We start from the raw sequence: 17,714 nt of genomic DNA, 5'->3' as shown, positions 1-17,714 counted from the left end.
TCAATTGTATTAACCTTTTTTTTTTTTTCTTCTTTTCATAAAAGGTCAAAAAATAAAAACAAAAATAAGTATTTACTGACAATTAAGCAGAAAGAATTTATATCAGGCCAAGTGGCCCATTAAAGTATAACCAAGTTACTATCAATTCCAAACCTCCTGTCAGGTAAGAGTATTACAGATTGACCAAACTATAGCTGTTGATTTGCATTGCCCCATGAACACATATAGAAAACACATAAACCTTCAGCTTTGCTAATTCCAAGAGGCAAGAGGGTAGGGAGGACAGCCAACAGTGATCATTTAGTACCAGAACCTAGGAATGAGCACACGTTGCATTTTTTTTCCTGGTATTTGTCTGAAAGCTTCCTCTCCTGAAGTCCTGCTATTCATCCATCTGATTAATTTATACAGTCCCTAGTGATAATGCTGAGACTCAACAAATATTCAAAGACTTCAGGATCCAGCGTTTTAGCCACTGTTTGCAGTGACGGGCTGACAGACACTCCATGCTGGCACTGGGCTGACAGAGGAGCCTCTGGAGAAGTACTGTGGTTACTTCAAAGCAGAAGGGGCTTGGTGAGCTGGCTAGCTCTTGCAATCTTACAGGTCGGCGGGGAGAAAGGCAGACCCTGACCACTCTCTCCACGTAGTCTTGGGTACGTACATGTAAGTACCTAACCTCCTGGACTTGATGACTAAGATTCAAACCATCTCAGACGTGGCATCATCCTGGATATATCCCCACAACCTCAAGTAAAGCATCCTGTGCCCCTAGCACAGCCTCTCAGAAATATCAGTCAGGTTGCCAGTGAAGCTGTGCCCACACCACGCCATGTGAGCCTCCATGGGCAGTGAGCCGGGACAGCTGGTGAGGACATCAGGTGGGGAGGAAGGAAGAAAACCCTCTGTGGGTGTTGAGCACATCTGATGTAGACCAACCCACTCTTTCAGAATTAAGCCCACATCTCCTCTTGTCACAGACCCAAACGTGTGTACATTCTTGCCCAAGCCCAGTTACTTTGCTGAAGCATAGATGGCAGAGGAACAGACAATTGTACTTGCAGAGGACTACACAAGGATTTGCAGGAATTTAAACAAGAGATGGGATTAATTATAACTTCCCAGAACCTCCAGTAATAATCAAATGCAGTGGATAGCCCTGAATCTTGTCTACTGTATTAACAAGGTCAAACAAGTAGCGTTATCAAAAATAGTTTTAAGAGGAATTTCTTTTTAAATACACTTTGGAAACTACAAAAGTTACAATGAAACCAATTATGAAACCACAAACATGTTTCTTAAAACACTTTTCTTTTTTTGGGGGAGGGAAGGGAGGAAAAGCCAAATCATATATAACACTGTGCCTTCTTTCCCCATATAAGTCAGTCAATAAACTAAAATGTTAGAGAAAGCTACCGCTAGTCTGAGAAGAAATCAAACCGTGACTAGAGTTCTATGTAAATCCCATTCCACTAATAACAGCTACATTTCTTTAAGAAGGCTGTACCTCTCCTTGTACCATATGTTCTTCCAGCATTTTGCTTTCACCTACACACTTTGCCTTCTCAAGCAATAGTTTCAGACTTGTATTTTTCCACTATAAACTGACATCAACCCAAAACCTGCCCCCTAACTATTCAAGGGCATGTAAGCACACAAAAAATATTGTCCTCCTAAGCTGGTTGGGCGTGGTACTTGAATGTTGTACATTCCTTCAGTTAATTGAAAATTATCTCTCCGCTTTTCAAAGGTACAGTAAACACATGGCTTGGCAAAAAGATACTGAGAAGCAAGCCAGGAATACCTATTTCAAATAACTTTTATTTCAAGTACAGTGTTAATATATATGTTGATATGCAACAGAATTTCTGGTTCTGTAAGCCAAAATCCTCCTTTAAAAGGAGGAAAGAAAAAAAAAATCAAAAAGTAGCACACTATCAAAACCTAAGAACTTGGAGTGGAGACAAAATAAAGATCTTTATGTAGCTTTACTACCCTTAGTGAAGCATCACAAAATTGACGCTCGCCCTCCACCTCCCCACAGAAGACCAATTCGTGGCAGCCATAATCATTCTCCGAGAAAGGTCTTGTCTATTACTGACAGGCAGCTGTTCTACATCATAGATTTGGGGAAATTTCTGAGCCTCTATCAATACTTCTCTAATTACTTTATTTACCAAGGTACCTGGAAAAAAATTTTAGAATATATCCATTCACAGACACTGCATACATATGCTCTGACACACTTAACAGTTTCAGAAGTTCTTAAAATGGTACTCAGAAGAAAGTCAGCTGAAAATTAAGAAAAAATGTTTTTATACTGAGATATGCCAACTTTGAAAATGCCTGTTTCTTCCAAATACATATAACACAGTCTTTAGGAGTCTTCTTATTTTAGAAACCTTAATAAACTTTTTTTTTTTTTTACACAAGTGTGCTGTCAGTATTGTCAACATTAATATTTGCCATCAACTCTTAAAAGTAGCGTCTCAAATACCTTTTACTATGTCTTTGGTTGCATTCATGGATTAGCTTATTAAAACTTAAGGTTTTTTGCACTGAAAGCCACGGAAATTTTCATAACACAAAGGTGAGCAATCGAGAAGGTTGGTTTCAGCTAAATGCTGTTGGCACAGCTGACTGAATTTCACAATATGGATGTAAAAAAAAAAAAAAGGAATTTGCATATGGCACTGAGAACAGCTCTGTGCTCTCGAGCTTTCTGGAGTGAGTCTGTCTCATCTGCAGTCATACAACAGGCAGGGAACTGTGAACAGAAATTGTTCTCTGGGCTGAAATGTCACTGCTGTCTGGTCCAGACTTCAAGCTGCAGGCATGCCTGTTTGTCTACAGAGTTGAAGAATTTTCTTAATAGTTCTACTTTAAATGGTCAGTGAGGGACATTTCCCACGGCGCACGGCGGGCTTGCTATGTCATTCTGTCTGAGAAGCACAACCCATCTCCCAGAACTGTTGGTTTGTTAATTCATCTGGTAAAACGAGTTCAGTAGCTTGGAATAAACTCTCCAGGCTCCAGACATTGGCTATCTGGAATTACTAACACAGAGAAAACACTATTTTTGACGTGACTAGCAACACGGACAGGCACTGATCAACCCACCAGGACTCTAAGCAGAACAGCTTTCTCTGAACAAGCTGTGCCACCTCTGGGACAGGAGCAGCGCGTGCTGTCCCTGGGAGGTGACAACCCACCTCTCCGCACTACCTCAGGCAGCAGCCCGCTGCCCCTGGCAGCTGCCACCTTGGTGCAGCCAGGTGAAAGGGGATTTTACTCACAGCCATGTGGCTCCTCTCTGCTCCCTGCTCGCAGCGCAGGAGGTCAGTCGCATAAACACCGGGCAACCGAAACTGCACAGTTATGACTCGACATCCTGTTTGCTGCGAATTCTATTTTTAACACTTTTATTATGCTAATAACGGGAACTCCCTGTTAGACCAGTTTGCTTGTTGTTATGAAGTAATTAATCTTGCCGTTAGTTAATCCAAAAATACTTCACCAGAGATCCAAGTGTCTATAAATTCCAGTTCTCACTGTCATTTTTGAGTTCCTCCCCACCGTCACCCCCTACCTGAACTCCAGTGCTTGACCTGCACTTCATGAGCTGTCCTGAGAAGCAAAGATGCAGGTTTTCATTATGACTTCAAATCAGCAGACTTATCTCTGCTGTCTTAAAGCAGTGGAGTCAAGGAAGATTGTAACACAGAGCACCCCCATAGGACTCAGGGCATTAGAAAGAACACAAAACTCAAAACAATTTATGCAGAAATATCCTAATTGAAAACCAGCCATGAAGCTGTGAAGGATAGGAATCGCTGCAAACCCTTAACACCCCCTGGGAGATGAATATTCCCATCTGGGACAACGCCTTTCTTAACAAGGATGGGTACTTTTCCCTTGATAACTCACAGCTTGGATCCTATTTAAACACAGGTCAACTTCTGCCTTTTTAAAAAATATTTCTTCCTTCTATTTGATTTAATAACTGTGCATCTCCCTCAGCCCACTCTCAATTACTTACATTTTGACTGTAAATTCACTACTTCTTACTGCAAGCTCTCTTACACACACTTTAAGCTTGCCAGCTCCTGCTGAAAGTCAGTCAGCTTTTTCTTGCCTTCCTTCATTAAACAATCATATTAATTGTAAATCAATGTTAAAAAATGTCATTTTTAAAAGATTTCTGACTGATCACTTACTTTGGCTTACATGCAACATACACAGTCATATACAGCTTGCTCAGTTCAGATATATCTTCTCTTTAGATATCCAGAAGGAATGCCATATACAGACAGACAAAAAAAGAAATACATCACTAAAACAAAACCCCCAGAGTAAATAATGGAAAACTAGCTCTTTTTTTTCTTTTCATAAGGAATAACTTTAAAGCCTACAGAAGATACAAAGCCGAGAGCATCAGCATCAACTCAGAACCTCTGATGTTCCGTATCTTCATATCTACCCTATCCTTGGCTTTTGCTGAAACAATCAAAAAAGGATTTTAAGTAAAACCAGCTTCCTTGTTAGCTATTTTAGGAACAGTTTCTACTGAGAAACCTACATTGAGCAACCTTTAGATACCGCTCGTTTTCAGCCATTACTGATCTTGTCCATACTCAAATTAAGATCTAAAAGGCTCTATTTATCTACTGAGTTCCCCCAAAATTCAGTCCAGTCATCAAAACAACCAGCAGACTGTAAAAACACTCGATCTGGGTGATTAATAGTTGTTCTATTGCCAGGTGGGTTGATAAAAACACAACAAAACAAAGCAAGAAAAGCCACAGCACTATTTTACAACAGCCTACCTTCTCTTACTTTGTAAGAGAAAGGCCTACCTCAGAAGCGCTAGTCCTCCTCAGGTAAGTGAATCTTCCTTGAGCATCTACAATGACTGGGAGAGCTACTGGATTGAGCTAACGTATATACAGGCTTTTGGGCCATATGTAACTCCCACCTCCAAATTACAATATTGTTTCATTGCAGATGACATCAAGGTGTCATCACGAGGTTCCACTTCTATTTGAGCTAAAAGGAAACCAATGTATTTTTCATGTTATTTCAGTTTTTATGTTTTAGTAATTTCTGTGCATCCAAAAACCACCTAAATCCTTCACAAAATTATCACAGACACATTCACGAAGCATCTGTGCTCTGCAGTTTACATGGTTCAGCATCATCATCCATAAGAAGACACGAATAGGAGTACAAAAAGAAAAGAAATAAGGACAAGTGCCTTGGTAATTGTGCAGACCTGCTCTGTAGATAAATATGTATTTTCTTCTAATTTATTCAATTAAAAACAACAAACCAGCAAACATTAACATTTCTCCTTCTCCCTCTTCTTTCCATAGGTGAAGCAGGGAAGAAAAAAAGAGTTTGATAGAGATGTTAACCATGTAAAGAGCATGGTTTAAAACATTCATTACAATGGTGTATCTGTTAACATTCTTTGTTTATAAAGGAGTCTTCACTCTCATGGTAGGTGTTTTTTTTTGTTGTTGTTGCAAACGGAGGAAATAGGTTGCTGAAAATCAAGTCTTCACTATGAACTAAAGAAGAGACTCAGGGTAGAGAACATGGAAAGAAAACATGGAAAAAAAAACAACATGATAATGCAGGTAGACAAGAAATGAAAATAAAGGGACTGCATTTGACACTGTGGAAAGACTGACTTTGTGATTGTGTCTCTCTACCTTCCATTTCCCCCAAATCACCCAGTGCTGCTAAACCTGACACCAACAATGGAACCATCCAGCAGTAACAGTAGGGAAGACTCAAATGTAGATAGGCCAGAATTTTTATCATTTTCTCTAATCACACATCAATCTAAACACATCAAATACAGAGTTACTACACTATTGTTAAAGCACAACACAATTCTTGAGTAAAAAAAAATGTTGTGTGGTGACAGGTCATTTCAAAGTTTTATAAGAAGTTTCTGTCTTAAGTTGCAGGCAACAACATGTACTTCATGATTCTAATTCGTGACATAACCCATAATACTGGCAGAAATGGCTCCAGCACCCTGTCAAAAGGAATCACAGGCCAAGGAAAGAAAGGGGAAGTTAATTCAGACATTATCACATAAACGACAACATCTGCTAAAGTACTTCAAAAATACAAGTGAGGTATAAACAGGAAAAAAAAGAAAAACATATCTAGTTGATAGTTGTATGTAGCCTAGCAAAAAGGGGTAAGCCCTTTTTAGGGAGCAATTCTCAAGTATGGGAAACTGGGGGGAGGTAGTTTGAGAGGGTTGTTTTGTTTTCAAGATTGAAAAAAAAATTTGAGGAGAGATCCTTCAAGTTCAATAAGAACCTTTTGCATCCTGAATAAATTTTTGACGCAACAAAGAAAAAATACATGAAACAATTTGCATCCCAGTTGCCTACTCTGCTAGTCACATGCTTCTCAAAAACTTCAAATAACTCTTGTCTTGTAACTATGCCTAATTTAATATGAAAGTCAGAATTTTAGCTCACAAACCCTTAGGGGAACTCAGCTGGATTACTGTTAAATCTCTGCCAATGCTTTGGAAAACGAGTCTGCATTGCAAAACACCCACCCAGTCCACTCTTAACTAAGCCAAGATGGTAATAAATTCAATAAACAGGAAAAGAGCCTTTTGCACCATACGCTAGCTTCTAGAATATGAAGGATATCCTTGTAAGGACATCTTTAACTTGACATTCCCCCTCTATTTTTACTTCTATTCCCCATCTCCTAGCATTAAAAGCAAACAGAACACAAAATTTGGTAGCCAAATTCTCCTTACATGTAACTTATAGAATTATTCAGGTTGGAAAAGACCTCTAAGATCATTAGTCCAACCTTTAACCTAGTACTAAAGATCACCACTAAACCATGCTACAAAGTTCTACATCTACACATTTCTCGAAGACCTCCAGGTATGGTGACTCAGACACTTCCCTGGACAGCCTGTTCCAATACCACGTAGCTCTTTCACTAAAGAACTTTCTCCTAATGTCCAACCTAAACCATCACTGGCACATCTTAAGGCCATTTTCCCTTATCACTTGGTGCTTGGGAGAAGAGCCTAAACCCCACATCACTGTAGCCTCCTTTGAAGTAATTGTACAGTGCAGTAATATCTCCCTCAAGCCTTCTTTAATCTAGGCTAAACAACCCCAGCTCCCTCAGCTACACCTCATAAGACTTGTTCTCTAGATCCTTCCTCAGCTTTTTGTTGCCCTTCTCCGGACACACTTGAGTACCTCCATGTCCTTCTTGTAGCGAAGGGCCCAAAACTGAACACAGTACTCGAGGTGTGGCCTCACCAGAGCCAAGTACAGGGGGAAAATCACTTCGCTGGTTCTGTTTATCACACTACTTCTGATACAAGCCAGGATGCTCTTGGCCTTATTGGCCACCTAGGCACACTGCTGGCTTGGCTCATGTTCAGCCAGCTGCTGACCAATACCCCCAGGTCCCTTTCTGCTAGGCAGCTTTCCAGCCACTCTTCCCCCAGCCTGTAGTATTGCATGGGGTTGTTGTGCCCTATGACAACTTAAAGCAACTTTACTTTTATGTCCAGTTTTGGAGTGCTTTGCAGGCCAACGATGGGACTATTTGTAATATTCCCAAAGGAGAACAGAAGCCTCCCCAGTGTAATATGCAGGTAATGGGGCAGGGCGTGAGAACACAAACAGAAAGCCTTGAGCTTCAACTTACAATCAACAATTCTTTTCACAAGCCTTCCTGGATCTCCTCAGCCAAGACATCAACAAGCATGACAAAATCTCAAGGATGTTATCTGTGTTGATAACACTTCATGGCTTGGTCACTTTTCATGTTGTCACTCCAATTTTGTACAAACTGTAAATGTAACTAAAATCATAGTAATGAAGACAACAATATATTGATCCACCTCTCATTTTCCAGTTTCTCCTCTGTGAAATGAATTTCATTTTTTGAAATCTGCAGGCAAGTTAGCAAGAGTTCATGTTTTTCTGTCCACGGTCAGGTTTTCATAAACATTTAACAAATACTCACAATGTTATGGCCAATTAAACCTCATACAATAGTCTTCCAAAAGTAACTCTTCCACAGATTTGTTTAGTCACAAGGGATTTCCATTGCCATCCAGACAATTTTACAACATTATTACTCTCAAACTTTAGAACAAGCCACATAAATAAAAAACACATTCAGATAAAGATGATTCAGGAAGCAGTAAGCTGAAAAACTAGCTTTTCATTGATGGAAGGAACACAGTCCAACACTGGCTAGCATATGATTTTTAAACATGACATTGTATGGCAAGATGAATACAACTAAGATACTGCAAAGCTGAAGTCTAGCACAAAGGACAAATACCATTGTAATTCCCTTGCTGAAAACCATCAGTCATTGCTCAGACACCACCACCACCAAATAGACATTCCCTAGGCTCTCAGAGCCATCACCTCTACCAATCTCAGTATGGTTTAGAAATATTAACTTGGCTTGACAAGTAACAAAACATTTAGCTAAGTATATCTCTACATCAAAAAGAAGCAGAACTCAGTCTTGCTCACCTTCTCCAAATAGCATAGTTCATTTATGTGGTATAAGAAAGGATAGCACGTTTCAGTAACTGCAACGTATTGCAGAGTTTCAGAGACAAACACATCTCTGAAGAGGTTTCCCAGATCTTAACACTGGAAATGGTACAAGGAGCGAAAGGTAGCAGTTACAGAAACACAGTGATGCATCCGATTTCTCCTCAGTTGAAAAAGACAAGACATGCTGGCTGAAGCAACAGCAGCACCACGGCCCAGGCATAAGATACGTTCATACCTACAGATCGTTTCTCAGTTCAGATGGGAAATGAGAAGAAGATAAGGTAACAGGGAGACAAGAATTCCAGACTACTTTTCTCTTAGCCATCCTTCTCTCACAATTAATGCGATGTCATAAAAACACTACAATTATGGAGCAAGAAAATGTCCAGTCTTTTAGACATGATCATCTCTTCAGTCTGAAAAAAAAATCAACTCACCTACTGTGCTTGATTTAGACCCATGGTGAAAAGAATCATGGACACATCGGGGGGTGCTTTCTTCTGTACCCAGACATTTCAAGTATGACAATCCAATATAGACTGAAGTTTTTGTGTACTTTCTTTAAAAATGAGGCACCAAAAATAAAGAATTGTAAGCATACGACACCATGAAAGAGTGAACAATATTGCGTTCGGACCTAGCCAAAGGATTACTGTTACAAGAGGAAATCAAGGTTGACTTTTAAAAATCTAAAAATAATTCTAAGAATGTTTCCTGTCTCAATGCTCTGGACAAGAGAAAACAAATGAAAAGACTTAGTGTCTACACGCCATCTAGGTCATTGGTATTGCACAACCTTTTTAAAAACACTTCAAACAGATTCCTGTGCAGGGCATTCACAGGCTCTAACTGATTAAAAACAAGTGCAAGATATGAAATAAACTCTGTAAGTAGAAAACAGTTGGTTTTCAGACATCCCTGTGTCCCTGACAAACTGCACAGGAAACCATAGGGAAATTCAATGGCCCGAACAGATACTTTTAACTAAATATAACCCTTTGAATGTTTACTTACATGCCACTGTATACCAGGCACAGGACATTCGCACGAGATACCTACATTTACATTTCTATCTTACATAGCTGTAAAGCAACATACATCGTTAAGATAATTATACCTCTGTAATAATGAATTATATATAGAATTATTATTTCTCATAGTAACGCTTCACTACCTCTAGCTCATTCATATCTCTTTCTATGCTGTGCAGGCACAAGATGATGGCATATTTCTGTTTTCTAAACTAAGAAACATGCCACCCAACACTCCACCATACTGTGTTAAAATTCCCCACCCTTCAGCAGTGATATTAGAAACACCATGTATTTTGAGGTATCTCATGCATTGTTAATGATTTTCTTAGATAAAAAAAAGGCACGTAGCAATTACAAAATTGTTTGGGTTTAAAGGGATCCCTTAAAGATCATCAAATTCCAGCCCCCCTGTCATGGGCAAGGACACCTCCCACTAAATCATATTGCTCAAAGCCCCATCCAAGCTGGCCTTTAACAATTTCAGGGATGGAGTATCCACAGCTTCTCAGGATAACCTGTTCCAGTGCCTCACCACCCTCACAGCGAAGAATTTCCTCTTTATATCTAATCTAAACCTTTATATCTAATCTAAACTCTTTTAGTTTAAAGCCATTACCCCTTGTCCTATCACTACACCCCCTGCCAAGGAGTCCCTCCCCAGCTTTCCTGTAGGCCCCCTTTAGGCACTGGAAGGCTGCTATTAGGTCTGCACGGAGCCTTCTCTTCTGCAGGCTGAACAACCCCAACTCCCTCACCCTGTCTTCGTAGGAGAGGTGCTCCAGCCTCTTGATCATCCTCGTGGCTCTCCTCTAGACTTGTTCTAACAGGTCCATGTCCTTCTTGTGCTGGGGGCCCCAGCGCTGAATGCTGTACTCCAGGAGGGGTCTCACAACAGCAGAGCAGAGTGGGACAGTCCCCTCCCTTGCCCTGCTGGCCACGCTGCTTTTGGTGCAGCCCAGGATTGCATTTGGCAAGTGTATGTTGCCAGCTCACGCTGAGCTTCTCATCAACCAACACCTCCAGGTCCTTCTCCTCATGGCTGTGCTCAATCCATTCTCTGCCCAGCCTGTGTTTGTGCTAGGGATTGCCTTGACCCATGTGCAGGATCTTGCACTTGTCCTTGTTCACAGAGGCCTACCTCTCGATCCTGTCAAGGTCCCTCTGGATGGCATCCCATCTCCTTCTACGGAAGACACTTTGTAAACATACAGTCACATTATAACTGTGTCTTCACACTACTAGGTTTTATGTTCTGAGAAGTCTAGAATCTCTACATTTTATACAACTCAAACAGGCAACTTAGAGCAACTGTAAAAATAGGAGCAACGAACATAATATTGAAAAGCATTTTGTTGTTATTTATGTCTCCTCTCCTGTCCTGATAAACAGACATGGCAGTTTTTCAAGGAGCAATTGCTTAATTCCTAGAAAAATATTACAGATGGTGCGGAATAAGGGGGTGTATTAGAATAAAAGTATGATACATAAATTATTTACACTGGTTAAAAAAAATAATACATCATCTTTTCATGTAACTGCATCTATAAATTCAAGTAGGTCCAAACCACTTTTCCTATCAATGACTTCCTTAGTTTCTTCAAGCAATCAATTCTCCTAAATGTGAATGCCTGTGCCCCAAAACAGAGAATATTAAAAAAAAAAAAGTATCTCCTTCTATTTCTTTATAAGCATTTGTAAACCTAGGAGGCTTACTCATGGTAACACAAAATAAGGTTGTCGAGACATAGACCTAATTTATCAAGCCACAATGAGGGTAAATTTGTGTGACAAACTCCACCTTATAAGCTGGCATATGCTCAGAAGGGCACCTACTTTACAGGAGAGGGGAAGTGGCAGGAGATGAAAGGAAACTGAGTTTAAAACAAAGGAATTCTACAGTTACAGCCCCCCCCCCCCCCCCTTATTATTATCTCTGCACCTGCCCCAAAGTCCTACACAATTGTTTCTTCTGTCCTATAAGAGAGAAAAAAAAATAAAAAATCACATCTTCGAGTAAAGACAATCAAGGAAATTAGAAGTCAGATCTGTCCTTCAACCAATAAAGTGTTTCTTGGAAAGATGATCTTTAGAATGAATAACTAAGGCCTGCATTTACACGTGTGAGTAGCTTTACTAAATTCATCAGAACTAAAGTCAAAACACAGAAATCTCTTGAATTCAAACAAAAAGACTATCACAGTTATTACAAAACTAGCCCTGACCTGGCCATCTTTCCTTTAAAATAAACAGGATCCTGGGCATGGAAACATTTAATATTCTAGAAGCTTATTTCATTTCCTTTTGCAATACAGATGAGACAACATAAGTAAGATACTCATCAGCCTTCCCAGCTAAATCCTAACCCCCTATCTTCTCATGTATTAGAGTGGAGTAGAAAAAAACAACTGTAAGGCAAATTCATTATGTGGATGTTCAACGCAAGTAGGGCACGTCACCTGAATAGCAGATAGAATATGGTTCATAAAATCAAAACAGTAAATTCTGTAGGAAGCAAAGGTAATGAAATCCAACTCCCTAGAAACTTGTGTCTCATGACAAAACTTCTTCATGTGCTCAAAGCATCAACAGGAAAGTTTCCTGTGGCTGAGACAATTGTAACATCTCCCTCATGCATCTGTTCAGATTCCCGGAGCTCACACTTCTGTCTTGCCTTAATTTGGACTTCCCTTATAGCTACAGGAATTCGGCTGATTTAGAACACTAACAAATCTGTTTGAACAGCCAGCGGATGCCTAAGTTAAAGGCAGAATGGAAAGAAAGACATGTACAGAACAATATAATTGCTGAAGCTTCTTTTTGATCAGTAATTTTTCTGGGTAAAAGCTTTTCTTGAGGGCTAATTTTAACTACAACACAGCTATAGTACAGGCGGACAACAAATTTCTTATACTTTATTAATCGCCACTGACAATCACTTCTGAATCAAAAACATGGAAAACTGAAGCACAGATAACTATACTGATAACCTATAAATATCCATGGTAATGTTGAGACACTGTGGTTTCATTTTTCATGCTTGTACAGGTCACTTAAAACCTGTGAGCAATGCATCTGAAGACAGGAGCTAGACAGTTGTGAGTAGTCACTACATTTGCAACCACAAGAAAAGTAAAACAAGGAAATATATGCAGCATAGACAAAAATAAGCACAGTATAATTTACACAACTTTAGGAATTTGATTGTCTGCCTGTTCAATTAAGCCTTCACAGGCTTTACGTGCTTTTAAGGGCCACCTTACTGATCTAAGAGTTTTTTAGTAGGTAGATGGGGGGCAGAAAGGTGATGTTGTAAGAAGCACCCATGGCCACTATTAAGGGCTACAGCCATGAAAAAGCAGATTAACTACTTCCAAAATCTTTAAAACCAGTTCTGTAAAAGCTCTAGGCTTTGCCTTCTGCACTCATGTATTTATTCCTTTAAATGACAATATCTACATTTACAAACACCTACATGTGCTTTCATTATAAAGTATCTGAACATAATCTGAACTGATAAAGACACAGAATGAGAACAATAGCTAAGAATCATCAGTGAGAAATTATTAAGCCTATTCTGGACCATGAGTAATAAATGTCATACAAATACAACACATTTAATACTGAAATAAAGCATATTAGAGCCAGTAGACCCATTAAAACTCCTTTGGAGTCATTAGAGTCAGGTATTTCAGGAATAACTTTGGGACATTTAGACCAAGTGAATTATTCAACTGCCATGCCCAAGTGTATATTCTCAAGTAATGACAAAAAAATACGTATGAAAAACTGGGGAAGACAATTTATGGAGTATTTCAATACACTGCATTACACTTTTCAAACATAGTTAAGTTGGTCCAGTTGCAAAGGCCCTGAAACAGACAACTGTCTTTCTACTCCCAAAACTCACTACACCACCACTCAGAATTACCTGTATAAGAAGTGGACAGTAAAACATTTGAGAAGTACTAAAAAGAATCAAATGCTTTCTGCTATTTTGGAAAGAACAAAACTGTTCCCACATTTTCCATTTCCTGTTTAATTAAGGACAAAAGGTACTTGTAACCTAAGGTGTAAAGGAGCCCATATCAACCACTAAAAATGACTTTTTAACTAGAATCAGCAATAGACTCAAATGTTGGTGACACTAGTAGATTGCAGTAATTTATCATGTGATAACATACGCAAACACTGCCTCATTCAAATGCCTCCAATGAGGCTGATTAACAAATACTGTTCTATCACAGGAGTATAACCAGTTCTTTCTACAAATCAAAAGGGAAAAAACCCTCCACTAAAACTTCATTTTTCTTTCCTTCACAAGTCTCATTTTTTACATTAGAGTGACCTTAATCTTTCACTGCACAGGAGGGAGCAGGCCAATGCTTTGAACCACCATAATTACCAGTGATGTAATTATCTGTAAACTTTAAACTATTTTAACACATGGCCATGCTGTCCTGAGTTCTCATAATTTAGGAATTGTCACCTCAGACTCTGAAAGGGAGCAGGTGCATCATTGTATGTGTGGTGATAAGTTGCAGCATTGATCTAAAACTGCAGCTTGAATGGGGCCTAATAGGAATATTCAACCTTTGACAATAGAATAATAATATCCATCTGGGAGACTCAGTGTGAAATATGCTATACATTTATACTTGTTAATGAAGACAGGTGCTATTGAAAAGGAAAACAACGTTTTCAGTAGTGTCATGTCAATAAGACATAGCTGATATTGGATTCAGAATTGGATATTTTTTTTTTAATGTGTATATTTTTACCTATAGGCACAGGTATTTGCTTGTGCTCTGAAATGCATCTCAAGTCAGCTTTGAGGCAGGGCAATCCTAAAAAATAAAGTGTTTTGGAGCTGTACAATTACAGTTTCCAAACAACCCATAAATATAGATATTTTTTATGAAGATAGAAAGCTAAACACTGAAAATGTTTAATGTTAACAGCCTGAAATTGCATTCCTACGTATTCAGGGGTAAAGTTTTTTAAAACAACACACTATTTCTAAAATGACTTAACATTTTCTGCAATTCTACTCTATGCATGGTGTTCATTCTAATTTTCTCTCCATGTTTGACAAAGGAAATAAATGTTATCTGCTAACAACGGATACCAGCAAACACAGTGTTCCTCCAGTTCTGTAGGATTAGGAAAATTTGGCTACGTAAGGTACCACAAGTGATTCCACTGAACACTTCCTGAAGAACACTTTAGGACTTGTTACATTTTTTTCTTTAGCTGTTATGGACTATGCAGTGTGCTAGTGTGAGATACGTATTTCAGATTTGGTCCTTGCTTTGATTCTCAGCTTGGTGGATTAAAGTAAAAGCATTCATTTTGGAAAACAGAGTACATAATAACTAAAGTTTTAAAGAAACTTTAATGCCTTGTATTTTACGATTCTTTCACCTGAATTAGCAGAAGAACACTATCCTGAATAAATTCCCTAGTTAAATGGAAGCTCTCTTAGCACACTGTATTTTCTTCTACTTTTTTTTTTCTCTCTTCAGAGACATCAAAACATTTTCTACTTCAGGTGTAACATCACAACTTGTTATAATGAATTGCAAGAATGATTTCTTGTGTTTTAGTTACACTGGTGATCTCGTTGTTAAAGTACAAAAGAGGTATAGCATTTGGCATTAGTCATACATACCACAACTTTTAATTTATTTTTTTTATTAAAATTTTAATTGCTATTTCAAAGTAATTTTTGTTCAGGTTATTAACAGAGCTTAAATACTACTACAGCTGCAAACCTCTGGAGTGAGAAGAAAGTGAATGATCAATGGCAACAACCACCAGGAAAAAAAAATCAAAGACAAATTTTGTGTAAACTAACACAAACTTAAAACACATGAAAAACGTACTTCCAATAAAGCAGAAGAAATTATTCTGGAGAAATTGAAGTATCCCTCAAAGTTTCAGTACAGAATCAAACTAAAACTGAAAGCAGACAACCTCTAGTTTGATAACTTGCAACAAATCAGCTTCCTTACTGTATATATATACACTTTTCAATGCTCTCTCCCTAACTTCTGTGTACGCTTGGCGTCTCATCTTATGACACTTTTACTGCCACAGGAGTGCTTTCAAAGTATCTTTTATATTTTAACACTGCATTTCATGTAAAAGTGAATTACTCTCCTCATAAAAAGAAATGTTTCTCCTCAAATTCGACAGCGGATACGTATCGCATGCTACATTTCCACTAGTCAGACTGAAAGATGACTCTCTTCCAACACTCAGAACTGGTATGGACAACAGAAACCTTTTCAAACAGGCACAGTCCAGTAAAACAACAACAACAAAAAAATATAATGCTTAGCATTTCTCCCACTTGTCTCATCATAGCAGAACACTCATTTTAACCAATCCTTTCCAACCTTTGGTTCTACTCTCCTCTACATTTCTCAAATAAACAACATTCTTTACCAATAAATATACTGACTGAAGAATTTGCCAACCAACTAAATTACAGGGACAAAGAGACAGCATAAGATTAAATAAGGAGTAAACTACAAGAAGGTTGACCAAAGCAGAAATGCATGTATGCACTTGTGCCTGAATGTGGGAGTGTCATACAATTATCTAGAGTACTAGATCAAATAAGGTGAGCAAAAAGGAAGAACTTAAAAAGTATAAAAGAGTAAATACGAAGTAATAAACGGTATTGAAGATGACCAAAAGAGACAAAGAAGAAGAAAGATCACTGAAACAGAAGCAGAAAAAACAGATTTTAGTAAAAGCTACCAAAAAAAAAAAAAAACATTTGAGAGAAAGAGCAGTAAAATATTTGAAATGGAAAAAAGTTTTTAAAAGAGAAAAGCAAAAGAACTCTTAGTTATTTGTCTAGAGACTCCTTCTCATCCATAAAATTCATTACGCTGCATTAATCCATTGCGTGAGGGTCCATGCTGGAGAGCACCAGCACACCTTTCTACACAAGCTTCCCCACTGGTTCACATGCCCCTGGAGTGCAGTTAGCACTACCAGTTACACAGTTCTTACCCAGCACATGCTACTTTCAAATTTTCTTTAAATGCAGAGACGTGCATGTACAGCCAGTTTCTGCAAACTTAACTGTTTAGAAGACGAGTTTTTTCAAGAAGCAATTCCCCCACAGTTGTCAGCAACCTTTCCTCCACAATTCTGTTTCACTTATTCCATAGTTAGATACCTCTGTCCTAGATTTTGTACTTGGATGCAGAACTAGTTGCTTTGATTTGGCGGTGTCTCAGTATAGCAAAGTCATCCATCTTGTATTAGAAATAGGACTTCCTATCATAAAGAAAAAAATTATAGAGGAAAATTGGACAGCACAGGAACATGAAAGTTTAGAGGCTGTATTTAAAGTTTGTGTTCATTCTGAAAGTCTAAGATCAACAAGATCAATGTATAGCTTGGTTTTCTAGCTGTAGCAGACAGGTCAGTAACCTTACTTTAATTACATTTGTGATATAAGCTGATACCCAATCTTTGACTTCTCTGTTTACTTCTTACTCTGCTTCTTATCTTCCTGTTTTCACTCCATTGTTTTACCTCTGTCTCTGTTGCTTTCTTCAAAGGCACCTTCCTCTTTCATTATGTACTTTTTTTTTTTCTTATTTTCTTGTTTATCCACAAAGGATTACTTGAACTATGCCATGCTGTTTCTACTACAGGCCAATATGAAGCCAGATGAAAGTCAAGAATTCTAGCGGAATGGAGATCAGCCCCATCCACTCTGCCTGGGCAACACATACCTGGACTGGTAAAGTCTGTATCAAAAACTTAGCTAGAACCAAAAGCCTGAATCCAAATACTGCAATAAGGTTCTGCCAGCACCAGGGAGATCTCACTCCTTTTTCCTCTTTTTCTCATCTCTAACTCTTGGAAAAGTCATTATTCCAAGGAACGTGATTCCCATCCTCAGTCCCCAATCAACAGTCTCAGTACCAAATGTAAGGTTATCTACATGTTTTTTCTTTCCCATGCAGTTGAGTACCCTGCCAATGCATCCACACTGAATCTCCGAGAATTGATACTTAAGGATATTAGAAGAAAATGTGTATTCTTGCCTTTAATTTTAGTTCACATTTCT

The 17,714-nt window shown here is 38.6% G+C and overlaps 1 protein-coding gene across 10 annotated transcripts in view; it reads right to left on the bottom strand.

The window, feature by feature from the left end:
* The window catches only part of AOPEP (aminopeptidase O (putative)), a 199,733-nt gene that overhangs the window by 58,878 nt on the left and 123,141 nt on the right, over window positions 1-17,714 (bottom strand). The window contains exon 15 of one of the 10 annotated variants that reach the window (XR_011091064.1): window positions 16,812-16,912. The exons of the other annotated variants lie outside the window; for them this stretch is intronic. The gene's annotated coding sequence lies outside the window, so the exon portion shown is untranslated. The remainder of the gene's footprint in view (window positions 1-16,811; window positions 16,913-17,714) is intronic. 10 annotated transcript variants of the gene reach the window in all.

The sequence above is a fragment of the Anas acuta genome, chromosome Z, assembly GCF_963932015.1.
Source record: "Anas acuta chromosome Z, bAnaAcu1.1, whole genome shotgun sequence".
Lineage (NCBI taxonomy): Eukaryota > Metazoa > Chordata > Aves > Anseriformes > Anatidae > Anas > Anas acuta.
The sequence above is the reverse complement of the archived record's forward strand: the minus strand, read 5'-3'. Positions and strand labels throughout refer to the sequence as shown.